Here is a 6000-nt window from a genome sequence, read left to right as displayed (position 1 = left end):
GAGGAACCAGGACGAGCGAGCAATGGCAGGACTAGCTGGACCGTAAGGAGTAGCTGAATTGTGCATGACAACTTGACATCCGTGCGGCACTCGCCACTTGCCACTGCATATTATTTTCTTGTCCACTAACAATGTCTCTCCTCTGCCCCCTGTGTGTCCACGGCCCTGTTGCTGAATTGGCCCGATGAATCGAATGTCTTCCGCAACTGGAACGGCCCAGTAAACGATGTCGCGTCGGCGACTGAATGCGCTGGAGGGAAAATATTGCTGCGAAGACGTTTCCTCTAGACGACGGTAAGGCAACCCATTGATATGTTGCCAGTTACCTTCTACTAACACGTTATCAGGTGGAGAGTGTCTTGTACTCACGTTATCAGGTCGAGAGCGTATTGTAGTCACTCTCTCTATTCCTGTACTTCATTACGTTTAAGGTGTACGTATAACTTCTCAAAAATTTTTAATGGTCTACAGTCGTGTCGGAAGGGTACGGTGGGACTGTAGACCTGTTACCTTCTAACACGTTATCACTATATCAGGTCGAGAGCGTATTGTAGTCACTCTCTCTATTCCTGTACTTCATTACGTTTCAGGTGTACGTATAACTTTTCCAACAAATTTAATGGTTCACGTCTTCAGATAGAGAGCGTATTGCACCCACTGTCTAGTCTCTGTAGTGCATTGAGATTTTGTTGATCGCACATGAAAATGGATACTCAGGCAAAGCCAGGCCAAGTACATGGCGAGATGTCGCCAGAAGAACGTCTTCAGATAGAGAGCGTATTGCACCCACTGTCTAGTCGATTTTGTGGATCGCACATGAAATGGATACACAGACAAAGCAGGCCAAGTATATGAGAGAGTGGACGATGTGCGGATCGACACGGCCTGCGGGTACTTCATTAAAGTTACCCGTGACATAACTAGGATAAAAGTTAATCACTGCAAAGACATTGCCAAGTATGTGAGCACTTTGGACTTGACAGAAGAGTGCAAGGGCGACGTTGACAAAACATACCGCGGTGACTGTCACCATCATGACGGCAGGGCACATCGCACGCAGCATCGCAGATCGTGTCGAATTGCGCATCATAATATTGCAAAATTGCTCCTGTGCATGCAAGTGGATTTCATTGCACTTCTCAGTTTGGGAAATGCTCGATTATGACAATTCTGCGTGTGAGTGCACTAGCCCTGAACATACATGTAGGTGACCCGTTTGTGGTGTCTCATAGCTAGCCCTTTCCCAAAGATGCTCGCCACTTTTTTCGGAACTTTTCGGTGTTTAGGAAGAAATCGCAACTTTCACAACTTTCTTCATTTTTCGGAACTATTTCGCAATTTCTCCGCAACCTTGGCGCAATTGGCCCCATGGCATGGGGTCGAAAGGTCAAGTCACCGACTACATGTTGCATTGTTGGACAAATACATACTCGTGCTCGCTCATTTCTCGCCTGCCTTCAGGCTCATTTCTGAGAAACAGTAGATCAACGGTAGTTACGATAATTATGTGCATTCCCTTTTCCGTGCACTGTAATGATGTACATGTACATGTAGGATACATGCAACAGGCTACTGGCACTGTGTAAAATGGTGGTTCACAGCAGGAAGGGGTGTACGAGTTTGCTGTCGCAGCATCGCTGCATTTCTGCTATTTCTGCTCCCTGTTTTGTAGGTTTTGCACAAGAACTCTCCAATTTTGAGTTGCGATGTTGGCAACTTTTGAGCTTTTTCTGAAAATATGGATGCAATTTCAGCAACTAGCACTTGTTTTGGCACGGTTGCGAAAAGCATAAGTTGCGAAAAACTATGGCATCTTTGGGAAAGGACTACTCATAGCCTACCTCACGACCTTCTGCTTTCTTTCTTCATCACTTGTATCTTGCAGGTATATCATCCCGTGACGACCACATTGAAGTCTGAATTTGAAGTGTGAAGATGCTTCAGCAACCGCATCGTACTTTTCCATTGCTTTCATTGTGCTTCTACTGTGCATGTGTGTAACTTGTGGGGTAAACATGTGATGACATTGTATGCTGGCGACACGGTCAGATGTTGTCCATGCGTCTAACGTACACGTGCATGTTATGCATTGAAAAGGATTTGCCACTTGCGATCCTGGGACGAGTATCAGGTCAGCTTTGTCCTGTCTGGGCTGTATCAGATTGCTGTTCACTTCTCTATCTGTTGGATGTGTGACTTTCTGCAAGTTTCTGGTGTATGATGGCCACTTCCTTTCTTGTCACTTTGTATGATATTACATTCTGTATTCGCTGCTTCCATGGCGTGGTCTGCAAACTGCAATCCTTGGGCAAATGTCATGTTTGCTATGTTGTGCTTTGGCCGTCAGCTTGTCTACACGCTGTAGTTGAATTATTTTTGTTTCACAACTGACTTCCTCAAGTACGGTGGCCACTGCTTTGCATGGCATTATATATGAAGAATTTCCTGTTTGTGTCGTGCGCATGTGCGTATGTGTGCGTGGCCACGTGTGTGTGCCGTGTGCATGTGCGTATGTGTGCGTGGCCACGTGTGTGTGCCGTGTGCATACGCATGTTTGTGTATCTGTGTGCGGGGTAGCGAGGCGGGGAGGGCTGGTATGTATCAGTGTTTTATTGCAGTCTCATGGCTACATACAGTACATCGCGCGTGGTCATCATGTTTATCTTCGGGGTTGGGGTGGGGAGGGAACGGAAAAAGAACTGAAATTATCCATATAAAACCGCTCTGTGAGCGGTTCTGAAAAACCTTTACTGGTACTGCCCCGTCGTAAAAGTAAGAAATTAGAACTGGTCCATTATCCTCCCAAATGCGAACTGATCCACCTAAATCGCGAATGACGGGACCCGAACGCACCAGTAGCACGAGGTTCCTACCTGTGGATGCAGATGGGGACGTTGGTCCGGACCAAAGGCCATGTACTGTACTAGCGGTAGGTGGTGTTACCCTATGATAATTGCTGTTCTGTGCCCTCCCGACCTCGTGCTACTGGTGCGTTCGGGTCCCGTCATTCGCGATTTAGGTGGATCAGTTCGCATTTGGGAGGATAATGGACCAGTTCTAATTTCTTACTTTTACGACGGGGCAGTACCAGTAAAGGTTTTTCAGAACCGCTCACAGAGCGGTTTTATATGGATAATACTTATGTACTCTTGATGTTACGAAATAAATGACGGCTTTGAGCAGCAAAGCCAAGTTAGCCCACGCATGCACGTGTTTTGTCACGGTTCGTCACGCGGCACATGAATAAAAAATATTTTTTCCGAAAATGGTGGATGAAAAAATAAATCTTGCGTAGCCGCTTTGCCCTGCCTCGTGTCAGCAAAGCAACTTCCTTGTCAACAATTTCTGTCATCCAGTTAGCCAAAGTGACTCAAGGTTGTGTTTTCTCCGTTTTCTCCTTTGTCTCTCCGCCAAGCTGTACAAGAGTATTAGTTGTGCTAGTCTGCGTAGACAAGCGCTGACTCGTGTGAGCTGGAAGCGCTTGAAAATTCACAACTTCAAACAGCGATCGATCGCGCTTGGTTGAAATATTTATTTCTTGCGTGGGCAGATAGAGTAGCTCATGGTCGCAGTAGTGAATTTCCTGGAGTTCATGAGGCCAAGCAAGAACTACTCGAAGCAGAGGACCAGTTATTTAGGCCTCGACATGGCGAGTGGCGTTGACGCCAACTCAGAAATGGCTGTGATTACCTGTCAAAAAATCTAGCCAAGGAAGTAGACAAGGAGCAGAGGCATTTACATTGACAACGTACGATGGTGGTTTGCAACATGCTACTACTGCTGGAGCGACGTTGAGTGCAGGGACGATCGTTGATCATCTACGTATCAGGTGTGGTTGTCAAACGCTTGTGGCCTTTGATGTGGATATGAAGATTTTATGCCCACTGTGCGTTCGTTATGCACCACATCTGCTGTGCACGTGGCATTACCCTATCTCAGGGAGAAATCATCAACCCAGTCATTCTGGGTAAAACTATTCCTGATAGCTGTGCAGGCCAGCACAAGAACCAGTATGCTGCACTTAACAAGGTGCTTATGTTCGTGTGCTTGATGGTCAATGGAATGAGTTCAACTGAAAGCAACGGTTCCGCAGGTCTTCGACAACCTCAGCAAGGTGGTCGGCCCAGCAACAGTGGTGACGGTACTTGGCATAGAAGTCGACAGCGAGGACCAGGTGATGCGGCTACCTGACAAGAAGTTATTTGCCTTTCTAGCGGCTTTGAGTGAGTAGTCCACGCGCACTAGCTACACAACGCGGTAACTGCTGTCGCTGATCGGAACCTTGTCCTTGCCGCAAAGGTGGTTCCTCCTGGCAGGACCTTCATCCGTCAACTCCTGTATCTTAGCTGGACAACTCTCTCAGTCTCTTCAGTCAGTAGTCAACATCAACGCAAAAGCTCACTTGGACATCGAATGGTCGCGCTCCTTTGCCGCAAACTGGAATGGCCAATCCTTCTTCTACGATGTCGAGTTTTCAAAGTCCCCTGACCTTGAGCTATTCACGGATGCCTCTGATGTTGGCTTCTGCGGTTTCTATCAAGGACAATCGTTTTTGGGGCAACGGGCCGCTGAGATGCAGCATGAACCTATTGTGATTACTCGCTTCCGAGAACTGGCTTCCACAGCCAACCAGTGCCTGGTGCCAACTCCTCCGCTGAACTCGCCGCTCTGATTGCTGCCAGCAATGATCTCATGAGCGACTCAGACCTTTAAGCCCAGTATTTGCGCACACATAATCTGATGTACCCAGTTTCGGCTATGGCCGAGTTCCGGTCCCTGACCGCTACTGCCGGCAGCTCACGGCCAGTGTTTGTGTTCGTCGACGGCGGCTACTTCTCCCGAGTTTTCTCGACTAGGATCCTCAACTGCAACCGGGTGAGCTCCCATTCTGTGCGCATTGGCGGGGCCACACTCATGGCTCACCGGAGTACAAGTGTCTGTGAAGCAGCCATATGCCGTGCAGGCTGCTGGCGAAGTGCAGCATCCGATCACTATGTCAGGCGTGCAGCCGGTATACCCTCTGTGCAATGGCTAGCAGCAAAGACTGGAACAGCCCACGCCCATGTGGTGTTGAGAACAGAAGTGAGGTACATTTGTAGTGTTGTACAGTGTTGTGCCTTCCGCTTGTTGTGCAGTCCTTGTGCCGGTGTGGCTCTGTGGGTATCACTTAGGGGTTTGCCATGGTTACTTGCAGGAAGTTATGCTAATGAGCGATGCCGTGAGAAATGCTTGGTCGTAAACACTGGTTTTTGGGAGGGTCAAATGCATTTGCCTCTCAGTGTTGTGCTGTACTGTCTCAGTGTTGTGACACCTGTATGTTGTTGTGTGGTTGACCCGCCGGTTTGAGGCATGGGTGGTCAACTGTGTATGTTGTATCGGTGTGCTCCCGTTTGAAGTTGCCGGGCCACCATGTGGTTGACCCGCCGATAATGGAGGCATGGGTGGTCAACTGTGTCTATTGTATCGGTGTGTTCCCGTTTGAAGTTGCCGGGCCACCATGTGGTTGACCCGCCGAAAATGGAGGCATGGGTGGTCAACTGTGTCTATTGTATCGGTGTGTTCCCGTTTGAAGTTGCCGGGCCACCATGTGGTTGACCTGCCGAAAATGGAGGCATGGGTGGTCAACTGTGTATGTTGTATCGGTGTGTTCCCGTTTGAAGTTGCCGGGCCACCATGTGGTTGACCCGCCGAAAATGGAGGCATGGGTGGTCAACCGTGTATGTGTATCATTGAAGTTGCAATACGTACATTGCTGTGACTCGCCCGATTGCTGTTGCCGGGCACCTACGCATTTATTTGCCTACTTGTGAAGAGATATCTCTTCTGGTTTATTGCATAATTCTTGGCTCAATGTTATCCACGGTGTCGCTCGATGCAAAGTCTCGTAAATATTTATCAGACAAAATTGAAAAAAAAAAATATGGCAAACCCCACTTCCTTGTATTCTATCTGCTTGGTGTACATGTGTCCACGTTTTGTACGTTTGGCACGTACATGCGT

The 6000-nt window shown here is 48.2% G+C and overlaps 1 long non-coding RNA gene across 1 annotated transcript; it reads left to right on the top strand.

Annotated features, from left to right (window-relative positions):
• The first annotated feature begins 48 nt into the window (after window positions 1-48).
• Window positions 49-2432, top strand: LOC135826278 (uncharacterized). Its single transcript, XR_010555237.1, has 2 exons — window positions 49-294; window positions 1886-2432. It is a non-coding gene; the product is annotated as an uncharacterized LOC135826278 (long non-coding RNA).
• The last annotated feature ends 3568 nt before the right edge of the window (window positions 2433-6000 follow it).

This window comes from Sycon ciliatum, chromosome 10, assembly GCF_964019385.1.
Source record: "Sycon ciliatum chromosome 10, ocSycCili1.1, whole genome shotgun sequence".
In the NCBI taxonomy this organism is placed as follows: Eukaryota; Metazoa; Porifera; class Calcarea; order Leucosolenida; family Sycettidae; genus Sycon; species Sycon ciliatum.
The sequence above is the reverse complement of the archived record's forward strand: the minus strand, read 5'-3'. Positions and strand labels throughout refer to the sequence as shown.